Below are 20307 nucleotides of genomic sequence, written 5' to 3' on the forward strand. Positions count from 1 at the left end.
GGAGAATGAGTGTTTATAGCAAATTTATAGTCGTGCCCCACATGATCAGGCTTTTCAGATCATGATGTTGAGTGAGGTAACAGCAGTAGAGAAATGATAACTGGATGTCCTTTGTAGCTGATGTAAGAAACACTGTTATTGTCTTTTTGATGCGAAGAAGAAATACAGGGAGAAAAAAATAGAATAAAAATATAAAGTAAAAGGTAAAAGAGGACAAAAATTATCTCCCCTATTTTTTTATTTCCAATTGCTAATATATCCTTCTTTTTGTATGTTCACAGAGAGGAAAACTGTCTTTTGTTCCATACTGCTATGACAGGACAGCTGAATGGCAGCATGGAGCATTTTAAATCAGCATTTCAAAGCTTCAGCTGCTCCAGGAATAGCTATTCCTATTACTTCACTTATTTGCACCAAATCAAAACACGGCTTAGCTTATTTGAAGAGTTCCTTAGCTGATTACATCTAAGCCTCTAAAACTTTATCTAGGAAAACAGTTTCTAGCTATGAACATGAAGGAAGCCTTGAATTCCTATGTAATCATAAATAGCAATGTTCAAAGGGCTCAGGTTTTTTGTGGGTTGCTTGTTTTGAATTTTTTTCTTCTTCTTTACATGCTTTGAATGAGTTTCATCTCCTAGCCCCCTGAAGAAATCTATCATGAGTATGAAGCTCTGTCCTTACTGCCAAGGGCATCCATAGCCTCCTCTCATCATTAAGGTGTACGTGTCCATCATTAGCTCTACCCTCTCCAGCTGCTCTCCTCCACAGGAGTCACACCTTGCTGTCTGCAGGCTTGGCTTGGATGGTGGAGCTGCCACACGGGCTCCTCACCCAGCCTAACAGAGCATCTCCCTAAGGGGACTTTGCACTCCCCTGGAATTACCTCCAAACCCTTCCTCCCTTCCCACAGTGGAATCAGTGGCCAAGGATCAGCTGGGATGCTGGTTCACCTGCATCAAGGATGATGCTGTTCAGTGTTTCCCTCTCCCTTGCTCCAGCACTTGTTGCTTATGAAGGGAAGCTGGGAAGCAGATGCCTGTGCAATGCACAAAGCCCAGAACAGCACATGTGCTGACCCAGCTCTCAGGTAAACCACAGAGACATCAGACACTGTGGGAGATATTTTTAGAGCGCCTGATAATGTCAAATATTTTGGTACCCAGAGAGGGTGGGATAGTTGGTTAGTCAGGTCAGCACATGCCGCAGCAGTCCTGAGGCTGGAAGTCAGTCAAGGAACCCAGAATTGCCAAACTTGTTCTTTTCTTGAATGATCTGCTCAAAGAGAAACCCCAAGCACACAGAGAATTTAAACAATATCTCCTGACAAAGATATTTCCGCCCTTTTTCCCAAGGCTAGAAAGGAAAACATTTTTCCCACACAAGTCACTGACCTAAGAGTTCAGGAGATGCAGATCTCTTGCCCAACTCTACTGTTACTTTTAACCCTATGTGTAAATATTTGTTTATTAACCTGTCACATCAGATAATCAGCAAATCACTTCTCTGGGGTTGCAATCCGCCACCTGACAGGTTGCCAAGGGATGATTAATATTCACCATCTTCCCTCCTATAGAAAGGAGCTGCAGCTTTCCCTGGCTGGTCAAGGGGAAAAAAAAAAGAAAAAAAAAAGAAAAAAAAGGCAGCCTTTCTCACAAGGACAGTTCAAAATCCCAGCACTGTTCAAAGAATTCACTTGACTCAGCTAACACTTCTTTACAGACAATTGCTCCCTGAAATTGAAACTGGATATTATTGGACTGTTTGAAAAATACAACTGTGTGAGACAATTAAACTTCTTGAAGTTTGCTATTCTACCAGCCAGTGAACTTGGCATGTGGTTCCTCCCAGTGGGGTCAGATCTGATTTATGCATACTGAGCTTGGAAATGGGCTGATCTGGAATTTTCCTCTGTATCTTTGGGATCTAAGTTCATTGAAAAGATCAAACTAACTACACAGGCAAAACCCACTGTGAAACTCTTCACATCACAGATATATTATGACTGTAGTCACTGGTATGAGGAAGAAGAATTTCAGACTCCACAGAGGTTACTTTACTTAAAAATGTATGAATGGGTATTTCTAGAAAAATACAATGTGCACCATAAATGAGTGAACTCAGAGATCCAGGCATTCTGCCAGATTCCTCACCCTCACCTTGCCACCAGTACAGTGACAGAACAGACTTCTGCCCTGCCTGATGCTCCCAGGTTATTTTGCAGCAACAACACAGTCCCTGTTCACTGCGCATGGAGCTCGCTTGGGACAGCTCTGCACGCGTGGGTGGTGCTCTTTCAAAGGTTGCCAAGGTGCTGCCCCTATACCAAGTGTCTTCCCACCCTCGATAAATCATACCTTACCTTGCAATCAGTGCCCTGCAGTCCATTACAGTTAATCAATGCTGGAGCATCTTCTGTGTCCAAAGAGATAAATAAGCTCGTTTTTCAGTATTGACTGCAACTGTTTGCTTTTCAGTGTGATTTCACTCCAAAATAAAAAATAATTAGGACCTACATACTGCTTTCTCTGTGCCACAGCTTCGTCCTGCCCCTGCTAACTGTGAGGTAGTCTGTCATCCTGTGCTTTGCCAGCAGGTACACACACACACCGAGGATCCTACTTTAGAGCTTTGTCAGTGGCTTTTTGCAGCATGAGAACCCAATTGCTCATTTTAGTCAGGTTTGTCTCAGTAAATGAAAAAGCAGCAAAGCTTTATCTATGAAACCAGGCGGGGCCCCTGTCCAAGCCCTGATGTTAATTGAGGTGCCCTCTGAGAAGCCTTACCTCCCACCCAGAATCAGCTGCCTTTTGAGGTTGTGCTGATAGCAAAAATAGACGTGGTATGTGACCAGCACTTGGTTATTTCCCTTTCCTCAGGCAGTGCCTTATTATACAAGGCTCTGAGGGCTGTGGCTGTACAACTAACAATCTGTGAAAGCATATTTCCCCAGCGGTTCCTTCCGAGCAGCATGAAAGTGTCAGATGAGGACAGAAGCTGGCATTATGCTACTGGCATGACTGAATCACAACAGGAGCTCTGTTGTTAACCATTTAACTGTCTGAATACATTGCACAGCACTGTCCTGTCTGGTTTCTGCCCAGCATTATTCCTATTAGAGAAGGTTCAGGGAGCTAATTGTCCAGCAAAACTGTGTGATGAGCCTCTGAACAGACACCAAACTGACAGATCCAAGCAACTGTTCAGCTGTTCCAGCATCCTGGCAACGGTGGCAAAAAATGCTTCAGATGATGCTAAGTCCTCATCTCTTTCAAAACCAGGTCCTTTCATGGCAATGGTTAAGGCAGATCACTGAAAGTATGTCAGCCTTCTCTTCAGAAGGTAAAGGCTTGAATTACCATGACCCTCTGCTTGATGGGCTTCTTGTGCTAGTAAGTGGCTTAAGAAAAGGCTTCTTTTCTGCACTCTTCATCACCCTTGAATCAAACCCTCCTGAGGACACTCTGAAAACATGCTGATACAAGCTGACAAGCTCAGCCATAGCCCAGGGGGAGGCAGTATGTTCAGGCCTCACAGAGACAAGTCTCTCTTTCCCAGTGTTGTCCTCTGGGAGCTGCTTGGCAGCAAACAGCTCTGCTCATTTACCATCAGCCTGCTCACCTGCTCCATCCACCCATGCTGTCCTACTTCATCTTCCTCTCACTTTCCCTACCTCTTCCCTCTCCTTTTATTTTCCAGTGTCGCTCTTTCCTTTTGAGCCTCCATCACAGGTCCAAACACCCTTTAACAGCACAAATATTGCCTTTCCTTACAATCAGGACATGAGAGTCAGTGAAACCCTAACTCTAGTTGTCTGGATGTTGGCAGAGGAGCTCATCTTCAGCAATCACCTCCCATACTATGATTGCCCTCCAGGATGCACTGCAGGTTCCCCAGAGCAGAGCCATCTGGCCTGAACAAAAGAAAGAAGGCAGCACCAATGACATGTCTTTTGTGCCATCACTCCTCCTTAAACCCATGCCCTAACTTGACAGGGTAAATTAAAGGCGACATTTGGGGTGAGATGAAACAAATTTAGGGCAAATTCTCTTTTTGCTGTTAATTTGGGGACCTCTATTGGTTTCAGAAGGGGTTATTCTATGATTATTCTAACAGCCTGCCAATAAATCTGATAAGAAATGAGTCAAGCTCTCCTTTTTCCATGCCCCTGTTTACAATTATAATTGGTCTCTTTATTTCCATAGTGTTATTGCTTAGTGCACTGCAGTACTTCCAGCCTCAGCAAGATTAAAGGTAGTAAGAATCTTAACCTTACATTTCATTGCTCCTGTCAGTTCAAGTTAGCTACACAATATCATTATGCTTTTATATATAACACAGAAAAAAAAAGTTGTACTTCTAGTATTCCTTTTAACTAAATCCATTCCTTTTCTAGGCAGGAGATAGCAAAAATTAATGGCTGCTCTCATAATATTTTATGATCTTGAACATCAAATATTCCCTGGTCGCTGAATCAATTAGGATTCATTGACTCCTATTAACAGTTAACAGGGTACTGTGTTCTTCAAGCAGACATTAATAATAAGGCTTTGACTCTGTGAAACCACAATAGATAGCCAGGAAGTCATTTAAGTTACATGCAAGACTTGGTTTGCTGGAATCAAGAAACATGAATGCATTTATTTTCTTTAACACATTGATGCCAGCCAAAGTTCCCACAGCACAACTTTAAAATATGATGTCCTACTTCATCATTTTTGCATAATCCCTTTTATTATTTAGTTGTGTTTCAGGCAGACAGAAAGACAATTTTTCTGATCACTATCAGACACAAGACATGAGGAAATTCAGGATCTGTAAATTTTCAAAGGATATTTTCAGAAAATACTTTTCTCTAATATTAGTGCATCATTCCTATTGGCAATTTAAATTGATACTCTAAGTGATAATAGGGATATCTTCATTTAGAATTACATATACATCTGCACATACAGTTATACAGCCTGTCATGAAAAGGCTCTGCACAATTTTGCTTGTATACACCTTAAAAACAAAAACCAACTTTGTACTGAAGCCCATACAACCATCCTTGAAATGTGATGCTAATAAAGGAGATTTTATGTTGTTCTACTTATAAAGTTTAAGAAGCAAATTAATTTGTCTCACTTGTGAGAACAGCATCACCAGCTCCAGTGGTTGTTAGCAGTGTAAAGCAAATAAATTTGGGATCCCTGGACACACTGTGCTTCTCAGAAATAATTGCTCTCTTGAAAGAGTTAAGAGCCTCTGCCCTTTCTAAATATGGCACAGTAAAAACATTGCTCTCACTAACAAGTGTGGTTCAGTAATTGGAAAGTAATTTTAAATTCTAATTCCAAGTAATTTGATTTGCAGGAAATGGCAGTTAATTGCTCATGCAAATGCCTCTGTGAGGTGTGGCTGGACTAATGCACAATGCATGGAGCAGAGAGAGCACACAGTTCAATGTGCCCCAGACAGCCTGAGATATCTCTCATAATACTAAGTAGAACAATTTTTTTTTCCTGCAAATCACTATCTGCTGAAAGTAACTTCCACATAGAAGCTTAAATTAGAGGTGTAGTGCAACATAAGGAATAACTGTACTCTAGCCAGTTTTAACTACTCTTGCAGACTTGCGGCCAACGTGCCCCTTTCTGTCACAGTCCCTTTCTGTCATTCTGTGTTTCACAAGGCCTGGCCCTTTCTGCCACCCCAGTTTCATCTCCAGACCGTGAAGAACTTCCAGCATGTCTGAAGCTATGGGTTTACAACCCTAGGCAGGCCCTAAAGCTCACACACAAAGGGTCAAATCAGACAAAAAATGTCCTCTTTGGAAAATCCTACCTAGCGGCAATGTTTTGACAAGGGGAACCAGCACCTTTTCCATGAGGAGAGGTTGATCCTACTGTGCTGAGCCAAGGCTTTCCCACTCCCTCTGCACAACACGTTTGGAGCATGCTAGCCCTCACTCTGTCACACAAGGTTAGTGCTGCTCCACTGGTACTGTAAGTACACTCACCCACCTACTTTTGGCTCTACTATGGCACAGATTCCAGTAGTAAATAAGGTTCTTGCTGTCTGCAGACTACTTATCCAGCCCTAACCCTGTGAGCTGGGAAAATCCCACTACACCCACAGCACATGCAGGGAGAGAGGCAGAGAGAGACTGAGCAGTGGCACAGCAGGGACTGAACACCCCCCTCCCATGTGAGGGCCCAGTCTAGCCTACCTATCTATGCTTTAATACCTTTTCTTTCCCTGAGCACATGGTTTTTCACTTGAGAACAGTGTGATGTGTCCTGAGTACTGGCCCAGGATGGGGCCAGGACACCAGCAGGGTGCTGAGCTCCTGGAGACCATCTCTTCAGCTCTAGGATGCACTGCAACATTCAGTCACAGCTGTGGGCCAAAGTGGCACCAATTCCTAAAAAAAATCATCAGAAGCAACATAGGAAAAGCAGCCTGACCTTTGAACCAAGACAATTAAGAGGAATTTTATTAGTGAAAAAAACTAGTGGTCAACTAGAGAAGCACAAGCTACTTGGGATGATCAGAGTATGAAAAGTTAGGCTTTTATAATGAGAAGATCTTTCTTGTTCTCCCTGGAGAGCAAGGGATACACAAATCTGAAAAGAAGAGTAATTTGGTGGACACTGACTGCCTTGATTTTCAAAAACATCTTCTAAAGCATTAGAAGAAACCAAGCATCCATAGAAGGTCTTTGCCTGGTTAGGAAACAGAGTAGCAACATTTTCTCAACGAAGAGTAAGCAACAGCTCAAGAGCAGTCTGAATTTCTATAAATACACTGCTGTTCAGTGTATTTATGGAAATTTTAGAAGAGGGTGAAGTGAGAAAACTTACCAAGAAGACCAAGTTATTCAGGATAGTAAGGACTAGCACCAGCTGTGAAAAATTGCAGAGGAATCTCATACAACTGAGCAAGAAAATCCCTCAAAAGCTTTCTAGCAGAACTGGCAAATGTTCAGAGGAAGGCAGAAGAGAAGATCAAAGGTAGAGAAAGCTCCTGTACAAGGAACAAATGAGTGAGGTAGGATACATCAGTCTGTGAAAGAGGTGACTTCTGGGTATACAAAAAAAAAAGGCTGCAAAAAGACTGATTGTCTGCTTCTTTAACAGTACCAGCAACAGGGGGTCATCAGTTGAAGCTTGAAGGAGCCAAAATAACAGCAAAAAGGGCAGCAGGAGCTCCTTGACAAAGGGCACTACAGATGGTACAAGTTTTTGTGGCTTCAAGGGAAGGCTGGACATATTCTCACAGAGGGCAACTGCCCGGGACCACGTCTAGCCATGAAATCTCTGAGCTCCAAAACATGAGGGCTGGGAGAACATCAAGTACCACACATACCTGTCTTGCTCAGACTCTTCCATAGGTCTTCACCTATGGATGCTGTCAGAAATAGCACACTGGGCTGGGCAAACCTGGGTCAGGGTCTGCATCACCAATGTTATATTCTAAAATAACTAAATTCTCTCTCTTATAAGGAATTTCTTTCTTTATGGATTGACTTACCTCTAGGGTTCTAATATGTGTCAAATCTACCATTTTGCTTGGCTCCTCTCCCAAATATTTTTTTAAATCTCTCTGAATTGCATATTTTTTAAAATTTCCTACCAGAGGCAAGCTTGGCTACTTCTCCTAGGCTCACAAATAAGAGCACCAGCACAAAAGAGCACAAACATAATTACACCTTCTAGGCTACTCTCCTGATGATTTCAAGGCTTGCATAAAGCTTTACTGCTACTGCTGAAGTTCAGTTTAAATTAAGAAAGTCCTTGCAACCAGAATATCCCGGCAATGCAAAATGCTGTCGCACGTTATGCAAAAATGCTTGAGACAGAGCTGTGTGACACATACGAGGCCAAGGAGGACACCCATGAGCTGATTTGTGAAATATATTTCAGTCATTCCCTTTGTTTAAAGCTTGAAAAAAAAAATTGTTGAAATAGGACTTTATTTTACACATTAAGTACTTTGAGATCTGGGGGCAAAAACTACTAGATTCTAGTAGGAGTCCAGTCATGATATAGTGCTGAGCAAAGCCTGTGTGCACTTAATTTTTTTTCTCCACCAGATTGCTGCCTGGATTCTTGAGCAAATCAGTATGCCAGGCAGGGCAGAAAGCATACTGCAGCAAAAAAAGAGGGAAAGGAAAATAATGCTGTCATTTTCTATTTGCACATTTCTGATGCAAAAGGAGAGATATCATAGAGGTTATCCCTTAAAGCAGAGCTTGCCTGGTAATTTTGGCTCCCTTCTCACAATCCTCACAAGGAAGATAAACAAAGCATCACCAGACAGAGCTTCTGCAGGAGCAGCTGTAACTGGAAGACATCTTGCTCCTGCTCAGCAGCAACATCCTACCTTTTTCCCTGAAAAAAGCCAAACAAACCTCTGCAAAAACACCCCAAACCCCCAAACAGACAAAACTAAAAACCCCCAACAACCACAAAAAAGAGATCTAAAAAAAATCCTGGTGTAATTACAGGTTCTGATTGTGGCACTGGGTGATCTCTGTAGCCAGCTGATCAGTGGCCACCACAGGGCCAGCACAGCACAGGCAGTGTCCCAGGAGCATCACACTGAGCTGCAGTGCCCAGGCCCTCCTGGGTGCCTCCTGCATAGTCCCAGCTGGGCCTTCCCCCTCCCACCTGCTCTGCTCCAACAGCCCAGTTTCTTCCTGATGTCTTACTTTATTAGCAGAATCAGGGAAGGGGCTGAGGAGGGCTGCAGCAATGTTTTGTATTCTTGAGTGTTGAGCTACACATTAAAATTGTTGATATAAATTCACAGAGATCCATTCCCTCTCTCCCTTCCTTCACACAGCACCGACAAGTTGTTCCATTCCCAACAAGATTAATGAAGCTGATTTCCTGGTTATTAATGTTCTACATCCCATGCACCCTGCTGATCTCAGCACACCACCTCCAGCCTGTGGTCCCCCACCATGGTGGCCCCCTGGAACCACCCCAAACATCTCTGGCTGTCTCCACATCCCCCCACCTTGTCCTGCTCCCTGCTGAACTGAGGACAGCACCTGCTGCAAGGGGTTTGAGCATCATGGAGGATCTGCATGGAGAAGCTTCTATCCTCCTGCAGAGCCTCTTTGTTCCTCCCTTCTGACTAACCACCCTGACAGAGCTTGGAACAACTCCATGTCCTTTGAAACCCCATGCTTCCATCAGATCTGCTCAGGTGACTGGTGGGTTCAAAAATTACACCTGGGGAGGAGGGATAGGCAGCTTAGAAAGACAGCGTAGCTGCCCGAGCTACATTTCCTTTGGGAAGTTTGACTAATCTTTCCACATTCTAGGTCTGGAATTTTCATTCAGCTATTCATCCAATATTTAACACTCTGTGAATTTTTAAAGGCTATTATTCCACAAACTTGAACACTTTCTGCTTCCGTGATGTTTGAATATACTCTGACTGCTGAGTTCAAACAAGGTGAAGTTTTGGTGAGCAAGATGAAACATTGTAGTTCTCCCTGTTTTTCCATTTACTTCCCTTTATAAAATCCCAGTAAAAATAGAATTCCCTCAAGGAGGCTTCAAAAAGTACTTGAGGTCCTTTATTATGAATTGAAAGGATCCACAGGAAAAAAAAAGGAAAAAAAAGAAGACATTTTTCATTTAGAAAATGGCACTTATAGAAACATACATGCCAGGCTGTAAGCAATCAAGCCACATGCCCTGAGGGCCATGATTGCACTGCACCTAACTTCAGCTGAAGCCACTTTACTGGGGTATTTGATTTCCTCTAATGACTACTACTTAGCTCAAGTTCTATTAGTAGAAGTCCCATGTAATTGGGGACACATTTATCTGGAGCCAATGGACTATGTAATGTTTAACCAAGTATTAAACAAGTAAATTTAATCTCTTCTTGATTGATAGAGGAAGCAAAGATTCACAAAATAAGCACAGGCAGAATGCTTGTGTGGATTCACTTTTACTCTTAGAATTTTCTTAACTCATTTATTTCACTTTTACATTCATAGTTTTTTTAAACACATATTATTTTCAGGACCTTTAGGGTTATCTGTAGGAGTAAGCCTGAAGTATAGGAGGTCAGATTAGATGCTCACATCAAACCCATAGAAACTGAAGTCTGCATAATCCCAGAAGACATAATTCTTCCAGCACCCAGGCATTGATGGGAAGGATCTGCATGCATTTGCAACTCAGAGATTAGGCTGGAATGCCTGCACTTCAACATGAACTGGAGAGCACCTGCCACCTTCACTGGAATCCAAGGGCTGCTTTTAAAAAATCCAGAGTCCAGGTCAGTGCTTATGTCCCATAAAACCTCAATTGCAACTAAGCAGACAACCGCCTCTTAAACCTCAAAAGTTCTGTCTATAACCTAAGGAAACTGGTTTGTAAACTAGGCTAGATCAAAGACAGAAGCAGGGAATGAGCCTTGAAGGTAGGGGGTAACAAGAGCCAAACCAGGCTGAGGTATAAACACATTATCTAATCCCTGTAACAGTATGAGCAACCAGCAACCAAGGGGGAAAAACAAAACCACAAAAAAATGGGACCTTTTTCCAGATTCATCACTGTGCTGTAAGAGCACAGCTTGCTTCAACCCAGTTCAATCCCTCTCTTCTGGAATTGCTCCCTCGTCGTGCCGCAGGCGTCTCCAGCGGAGCCGGGCCCAGGGCCATTCCTGCTGGCTGCCGGCAGCAGCGCAGCCTGGCAGCCCGTGCCAGCCTCCACAGCACAGCCTGCAGCAGGAAGATAGGCAGTACCACTGACTTGCTGTGGAAACAGAGAACACAACCTGTGCTATCCAAGGAATCCAGAAAATTCACTGTGAAATAGAAGAGTTGATGCATCATTTTCAGGGAGCACTTGTCTGTGCTATCGCAGTAAACGCGAATGGGACAGGAATGCCCCAAGAGCTACAGGCATAGATAAGAAAGGTATTCAAAAGGTAGAATAACTCTATTTCTAGACATTTAAGAGTTACCTTAAATTAATGACAGTCCTGCAGACCTCCTCAGCTGGGGGGAAAGTAAAAAACAAAAGAGAGAGACAAAAATGTCTTAACAAAGTAGCCATTAATATGCTGGACATTGCCTCTGGAAAAAGCAATTGTAAATGCAGGGTTTGTAATGAGCCAGTCTGGAATGAGACCCAAGAGAGTTTTACCCAAGCATACAGGCATGTAGGACAGGTTTGCTCCTGCCAAGAAATCTGTACAGGTCTCTCCCATAAGTTACAATTTAAATGCTCCTGAGTAATCACACTCATATGGGGAGTTTTGTTGGAATGAGCAAGGAAATGAAGTGACATATTGATGCTGTGGAAGGATCATATGGACATTGAGGGAACATGTCATTTTATGTTTCTCTATAGCCAGAGGATGTGAAACATAATCTACGGGAGAGGTTCACATTGCACTAGAAGTTCTTGACATGTGAATAGCTGATAAATAAGCTGATAAACAAAATATGTATTAAGGTAAGATAAGGTAAGGTGGGCAAAGCTGGAGTAGTTGACAACTTCAGAGTCCAGCCAGGACACAAAAAATGAAGGAAACACTGGACTGATTCAAAACATGTATTTCCTTCTGTGTCTGCAACAATTATGAGCACTGAGGCAAATCTCCACAAGATGATTATAGCCAAGACCTTTGAGGCTCAACCAGATACCTGCAGAACTCAACATCAATATTAGATTTGATGTTGAGAGGTACCAGTGGGACTGATGAGAAGTGAGCAAAAAGACTTTATCTTTTCTAATGACTTATTTTTCATCCTGGCTTCAGCTCTTCCTTATTCCTCTACCAAGTGTCCATAAATGGATGGGTATATATCAACCTTATTTTCCTCCAGCACTTCTCTTCAGCTTCTCTTCTGCTTACAAACCATTTTTGTTTCTATTTCTCCTTTCCAACTTCTTTCCTTCTTTGTTCCAGTTTTTTCCCTTGACTGATTATTCTTCCCTTCACTCACTGTGTTTTTCTCTCATAGCCTAAAACTCCAATTTGCTCTGTTTTTAATTTCCTAACCTTTCCTGCCTTAATGTTTCCACCTCCCCCATCCAGTATGACACATATAGCACCACAGGAACAGCTTTTACCCCCAGTGGGTTCCCTCTTGATAAAAGCTTGCAAGGTTTGGACTGACTCGATTTACAAAGTGTCTTTCAGATGAGAGAGGGACTTTTGCCTTAAAAATAAAAAAATCCCTTGTTCCTTCATTCTCTTTAGCCTTATCATCCATCAAAGCAGTCAGCCCTTTATAGGATGAGCTGCCATGAGGGGACTCTGTTGGCAGGCAACCTGCTCTGGCTGGGAAGCTGCCAAAGGCTGTAAAAGCACTGACAAACATCATGAGAGAGAGAAAAGGAAGCCATAGCCAGTGTCTTAGAGATGGGTTAGTATTATAAATGGGAAAAAAGGCACCAAGATGTTTCAGAGTTAGTGTCCCTAGTGCATAGTCACCACATTTTAGAAAAAGAGTGATTTAGAAATTATTCCTTTTCTCAGCAGTTACCAGCCCAGAGTTAGCACTTTTCCTCTCCCCCCCTTCTAGATTCAAACACAACCAGCAGCTGTTCTTCAAATCCTATGATGTTGACAGAGCAATATCTTGTCACCAACCAAATTCTCCCCACTTGGAAAACCTCCTGTTCACGAGTCTTCACAAAAACAGATGTAAAGAGTCTCCCAGACGTAACAAATAGAATATTTATTTTCCTCTAATTCCTTTTATACAAAATTCTACTTGAGAGTCCATCTGATGGGCCACATCAGATGAGATCTAGGGAGAAAGTGAGAAAAGCAAGTTAAAGAGGTGATGTTTGTATGCAAGTACTGCAAATCATTCAAAGCCTCTTAATTACTATTTGCTTCTAGCCTGCAAATGTACATCTGTTCCCACAGCTACTTGTTCCATTCATGTTTCTCCTTTCTTTTCAGCACTTTGCTCTGTCCATTCATGGTGTCTTGGCTTCACTAGGCTCTAAATGATTTGGCACCCCCTGCCCAGCACCTGGCAAACTGGGATCCCAGCACTGACAAAAGCCTGGTGTGCTCCAACTGCATAGATAACTGCTTAAACAGAGTGATATTTGTTCATGAAAAGGATGGATCTAAAAGCCAAAACCTGAAAGTAGAACAGTATTTAACCTCACACCCATTTTTCCCCTTCCTTTTATCAGTGTGAAGAAAGAGGTTTGAGTGAAGCACATTTTTAGGCTGCACTCTGGGAATTTTCTGTGCTCTTTACCCCAGCATCACAGAATCAGTGTGAAGTGCTCATCAGTCAAAATGGTCTGCTCATTACCACCAGCAGTATTGAGTCACTTTGCCCCAAAGGAAGAGATTACAGAGGAAGTGAAGCTGGAGACACTTACTGCAAAGAAAACTCATAGTATATTTGGGATTTTCACTTCTCAGGAAGCTGGTTTGAACAAGCTCAGCATCCACAGGGACTACCCAAAGGACTGTAAAACTGATCTGATTTAAACAGGAGAAACCTAAATGGTGACTTACAATCATCAGGGTTTGAGCTCACTTTTATCTCTACAAACAAACTCAGGAATCTTCCACACACATGCAAAAGAGACCAGGGGAAAGGTCCAGGCCTTTTGCCTCCTCCAAGAGTTCAGAGAGGTCATATGACCATTTTACTCAGGCGCAGAGCCCTGAAAATGAGCACTAACCAGAGGGGAGCACCTCAGGTAGGGACTTCTGGATTTGCCTCATGTCAGATAAACAGGATGCTCCTGCTAAATACAAACATAAGGCTGGTCTGTCAGTACATCAACATTCACGTGTCCCATTGTTGTAGTGCTAGATATTTTCCCTTTCAGATCTGAAGGATAGAAGTCAGGACTCAGTACGTGACCTTTGTCAGATGTTCCTGTGCTTCTGGAGCCGCTGGCCAAAGACAGCAATGTGAAGGGCTGCAGAAGCTGAGTACTGAGTAGGTGTCCTCAGGGCACTTGAATCCCCAAGGTGAATTTCATTCAGCTAGTTGTGCTGGAATAGGCTTTCTGCCCTTTTATAAAATATACTGAGCTTTTTTAAACATCTTCTAATGCAAGTTTCTGAACAAATAATTCATGCCACCCTCTAACAACCTTTCCTTTCTACAAAGACTAACATCCACATTGATTTGTATAATATTTAGACTATTTTTTTCTTTCAAAGTTAGTCTGTATTTAAAACAGATCATTGTGTTTCTACATATTTAATGAATATGACTCATAAAACCTATTTCATCTGGGTTGGTTTTTTTGGTTTTTTTTGTTATTCTTATGTGATTTTGATGCTGTTATTTTTGGCTACCAAACAAGACTATTTTGGTGAGGAAAGAGGCTCAATCTTATGGACCTTACAGACGTTATAAGACAAGATAGTGCTCATTCAGATATACATTAATAATTCATAATGCAGCCTCATTTTTAGCACCATAAATTCAACCTATTAATTTGCAAATCCATTTTTGCATTATTCATTTTCTTCTAATTGCAGAAAACCTTAAATAAAGTAGGGAAACACTGCAGTGCTAGGAATTGTTAGAAGTTAGAAACAAATAATATTTTTCATTTAGAAGTAAGCCAAGAACTTTGGGGCTAAACACAGCTTGACCTTCTTAGCCTATTTTTTTTGTGGAAATACACCCAGCGCAATCCCAGTGTGTGCAGGTTACAGGTTTCTTAAACCCACAAGCCAAATTCCATGAAATTTCACAAAAGAGCAAAATGTCTTTATGCAGTCTCAGTAATTTTCATCTATTTCAAGTTGTTTGAAAATAGATAATCACAATAAATAGCCACAAAGAAAAGGGACTTTTTTCTTGCTCTGGCTTAACATGCATTTAATTAGAAACTAGGGAAGTCCCATGGAAGGGAGGTAGAAATGCCCCATTTACAAGAAAAGCTCATTCAGCTCTCTTTTTAATTTCAAAGGCCGATGTCTAGAGCAAAAAGAACCATCTATATTGGCAAGCATCAACTTTGAAACACACTCAAACACATCTGGTTTTGTGCTAAAGTACATCTGCACTGTATTCTCCGGAACAAGGGCAGCTACTACATGTGAAGGTCATGCCTGTGGCAGAAACTTATCCCAGTGAACTTCATTCTCTGATTTTAGTTGTAATTAATTCTGTCTAAAGAGCACACACAGATCAGCCAGGCAGTTCATATAAGTCCCCCAATGTCCTGACTCACCCAAGCTGTGTGTCTCAGGCCACTGTTGCTGAAGGGAAGCCCAGGCAAGCCAGGGGCTCCTGATGGGTCTCTCATGGGCCATCTACCTTAACACCAGATAGCATCAATTTATTGAGGCAATTAAAAAAACAAAACCCAAAACAAACAAACAAAAACCCAATTATGTGCAGCTTTGCTCTTAAACATCAGTGAAGTTATTTGTCTCCCCCAGCACCACCTCAGAATTACTGTGTAGAGATCTTCTGCCCCCTGCAAGAAGCTCTACAGGAAATCCACAAGCAGAGTGCTGGGAAGTTTTGAAGAACTCCAAGAACTGTTTACAAGAGAGTGGATAAATACTAGTTTGAATAAAAATACTCTTGCATTAAATACTCTTGCAACAGCTCATGACTTATTTAGCATCTCAGAGGCTGCAAGATGTGTGTCCAGATTCAAACAGGGCTGTGACTGCATTCAGCTGCTTTGGCAGCCAGCCAGTTACCAGGAAGGATTGATATATGTGTATTTACATGCCAGCTGTGAAAACATGTTGAAGGCATCGAGGTAGGTATCAACTGCACTTCATATCTGACAGAAAAAAATAATAATTTTAACAGACACTGGAAAATATGCCTCAGCCTTGTGACTTGGTCATCACTGATATAAATGGCAATTGCTATGAACCTGAACAGGACCTTACTTTGGGCCAGTCATGTGTAATTCTCTACACACACTGCACAGCGGGGTCCAAATCAGTATAGACCCTGCCTATGACATGAGAACAGATTTCTCATAAGACCAAAACATTCACTATTTGTACAGATTTTGGATATCATGCTTGTAATTAATACTTTGGATTTTCTATCAGTTGCTTAGTCAAGAATAATGTATAATGAGAGTGCCTGAAATGTAAATTATCCATGTGGGTGTATATCCAATGAGAAGAGGTACACTACCTGGAATCTGGCCCTGTAGGTATCTGTTTTAAAGAAATATTTAAACTGGGAGAACTGCAGGAGGTAATGAGGCTGTCACTGGCACTGTGTTGCTGCAGTGGTACAAGGACAAAGCAAATAAGTTGCCTTTCATTCCCTTCAGGGAGGCTGGAGCCAAGAAGCAGCACTAAATGCTTGTGGTCCTGGGCTAAATGCCCCTTCCCTGCAGCCTAGTCTCTTCCAGTTAAAAATATCTCTGGTTTCCCTCCAAGCAAATATTATTAAGCTTATGGTTTTAGAAAGCATTTGGAAGAAGATAAATGCAATTTCAGCACTGGGATTTTGAGGGTTAGCCACCATATTTTTTTTAAAGAGTACTGTTAATACTAATTCTCTCCCTCACTCTGCACAGCTCACACCAAAGGGCATTAAGCCTCAAGAGACACATCTAAGGAGATTCCTAAAGCAGCCCTAAAACACCAATTTCACCTTCTACGAGGTAGTATGAGGGCCACAGCCCTGGATATTAAAAAAAAAAAATTACACAGAGCATACCATCCACTCTGTCCTGTTCCTTTTTTCCTCAAGAACATCAGCAGGAGTAACAACCCTGAGACCAACCCCAGCACAAAGGAAACTGTCCACAACAATGACTTGTAGGGAGGGCATCCAGGACATTCTGTGTGCACACACATGCCAATAACTGGGTCACCACTTCTTCTTCCTCCCTTTTTTCTTCCACAGGCACTCTGCAGCATGAGGTAAAATCCTGCAACTTGATCAGCAGGATAACAGCATTACAAAACTCATCAATAGATCAAGTGCTCAGGGACACAGAGGTCTAAAACACATTGTGAGAGCCTTTTCTTAGCCAGCAGCTCCCCATTCATCTTATCTGCAGTTCAGTGAAGCAAAGTATTCAATCAGAATTAATTCTTACTATAGAAGAAGTGAAATACTGTACAACAGTTAAAAAACCTTAACAGAGCTTTATATCAATAACAGAGGCAGGCAATGGGAAGGTTCTCTACAGCAGATGCAATTAGAAAAAAAGACAAAATAACCCATAAACATTTCTAATAGTTCTTTGGAAACAGCCTTTCAAACCAACTACAATGGGCAGAGCTGGGGTTGTAAAAGTGCTCTTGGCTTAGGATATGTTCCATCGCCACCCACACTGGAAAAACCCCATACAAGGGCATATTTTCTCTTCCTGCTATAAAAAGGGGCAAATGAAATATTTTAGAGCTTGGGATGACTTTCTTGGAATGTGAAGGTTCCCTGGGCTGAACTATAGTTGGAAGCATTCACCTGAAGGATTGGGGAAGGGGATGTGAGAGGCTTTAGGTGGAAGCCCACAGAACAGCTGAGCAGTGCAGTCATCCTGCATCAGTGAACACATGCACAATAGCAGCACTGCAGCCCCAGATGCAAGACCCCTGAAAAAGCAGGCAGATCGAGAACAGGGGTTTCCACCTGGAAACCCTGCCCTTCATCACTCAGTCATTGTTTCAGTCACTCAGTTTCCCCACACTGTTTTCCAGTCTGGCATGTGGGGCCTTGTCTTCACTAATTTCAATCTGGGTAACGTGTTTTGCACAGCTTCCAACTTTTACTTCTACAGTAGTCTGAGAGGGGAAAAGCACTCCATGATGACTTAGCCAACTCACTGTGATGTTAGTGACAGAAGGAGGCAGGATAAGGGTGAGGGATTCAAGGACAATCCCTCAAAACATAAATGCCAGCTTGGGAAAGGTCAGCTGGAAGAGATTCTATACACAACTGAAACAGGGCTGAGCAGGTAAAGCATACATAAATTTTCTGCTTTGCTAGAGAAGAACAGAACTCTAAATCCCATTTTTAGATATAAGCTTTTAATAAGCATAAAAAAATAAAATAAAAACGCTTTTCATACAAATTCCTCCACTGCACCCCTTCTTCTGTATGTGTGTCTATATGCATGTGCATTTTGGGTTTTTTGGGTTTGGGCGGGGGGAGAAAGACCAACATGAGGATTTTTTAACTCTGTAAGTACCATTTGCTGATTTTAGACCAGAAACCCACACCTAATGCATCCCAAGGGCAAGCTGAAGGTTGAAGCAGAATACTTCAACACGTTCCCTTTTCCTGCTCAAATCTCTCAGCATGCACCAAACCTGTGTTGTACCCAAAATCAGTGCCTGAACAAGCCTGGCACCAAAGACAGAGGGTGGAGCTCACCTTGCCTCATGGCAGTGTGGCACGGGTCTGCAGAGGCAAGCTACAGAGCTGCATCCACTCCTCTTCATCACATCACATCCAGTGGATACCTGGAAGCCACATTCTTCAGTAGAGTTACCAGCAGCCCTAGCCAAATACCAAATCTTTGGTGCTGGGCTGTTCTGAAATTTTTCCTAGCAGTTTCTTCTCTCTGTTTAATTTCTCCTCTATAGGAGAGCCATCACCAAGGAAAAAAAATCTTACACAGTAATGAAAAATGGAAATTACACTCCTGAAATCTCTTTCAGTCATCTACAACTTCTACTTAAAAAAAAAGAAAAAAATGAAAAAGAAAGCAGTTTCAGATTTCTGCACAATTGCCTGGTGCCATTCAGAAAGCAGCGTACACATAAAAGCACTTGTCACCACATTCAAGAGACTCATTGGGAATCTGCCTTTTGCCTCACCTCAGGTCAAATCAAGTCATTGGTTAAGATCTGAGCATTCTTTCTCTTTGAAACTTTGTAGAATTATTTGTTATCCTAAAAATGCCAGTCACATCTAACTGATATATATGCATTTTATGAGTATTTTGAAAGGAGGAAAAATACAATTTCATAGAGAAATCCCTCTATTGTAAGGCACAGAGTACATGGAAGCAAAAGTACCAGAACACTCTTTTATGATGCCAGATATATTGAAGGCAAGAACAACACTCCCCTTACATAGCATTTACAACCATTCACACAACAATCCTCACTCATATATCCATCCTTCAGGAATCTTATATTCAGTTCATAGCATGAACAAAACATGGAAGTGTTTTCAGCTATTACTTGGGTAAATCACTGATTTTTCTCCTATTAGCAGTCCCCATGGTAACTAACATTAGTGAAGGAGGGAGAAATCCAGTCCCAGAGTAACCCAATATTTTCACATAAATGGGCAAATGAGATGAAGAGGAGACAGAGATGTTTCATTCAGCAGTGTTTGGGAGAGACAGCACAGCTCACTGCCATTGAACAGAAGTTTGTCAGGAGAATTTAGCAGGGAAAAAGGCCTGGTCACACAGCTGCATAGCCAGTCAAGAAGCTGGCACAAGGTCACTTCCTGAACACACTCGGCGTAACTTTGCCTGAAGGAACCCCCAGATTCATTCCCACTCCCCAGGGTGCAGCACCCTGTTACAGTCAGGTTTTGTGGCTCTTGGATATTGCCTTAGCCCTAGTCTTGAAATGCAACAGATGACATTATGCAAGTATCATATAAAAGCAAATTATAATAATTGCTTTGAAATATAAGGCACTTGTGTAATACGTTTCAACTACCAGTCCTATTTATTGCAAAACCCAGTGTTGGTGATGACCCTCACTGCAGAGTCTGGTTATTCCTACCAGAAAGCTCATCTCCAGCTCAGATCCTGGAGGCAAGCAAGGAAAAAGACTGCAGAAGCAGACAGGTTTTGACTGGGTTGCAATTTAATGTAGGAGCAAGTGAATCCCAGGGCACAGGTCCATGAAAAAAGCCACATGCTCACTTTTGAATGAATGTATTTTTCAAGCATCAACAGAGAGCATGAGACATCTCCAGGATGCTTCATGCACATCTTGCTTCCTGACCATTTCAGCCCCATGTTAACACACAGGACATCTGATATGAATTGGCTGATAAAAGGAAAACAAAAATCTAACAGCCAAGCCAACTGAATAACAGAGAATCTCCAAGTGCCCTGTCAGAGAGCTGTGGCTCAGTAGCTGTGAGGTCATCCTGTGATTCAGTCAATGGTTGTTTCATGTCAAAACAGAAAATGCTATCAGGGACCTATAAATAAAGCATCTGAGCAGGGCTTTGCTGCAGGCATTTTCCTGCCTTGCTGTACCAACTTCAAGATCTGCAAGAAGTTGGAGAAGGTTATCACACTGACACTTCCATCCCAAACAACTTACTGGATTTTTAGGAGCAGCCAGCTACCATAATTAAGCTGACAGCCAAATGCTAAC

Source organism: Molothrus ater, chromosome 3 (genome assembly GCF_012460135.2).
Source record: "Molothrus ater isolate BHLD 08-10-18 breed brown headed cowbird chromosome 3, BPBGC_Mater_1.1, whole genome shotgun sequence".
Taxonomy (NCBI): Eukaryota; Metazoa; Chordata; class Aves; order Passeriformes; family Icteridae; genus Molothrus; species Molothrus ater.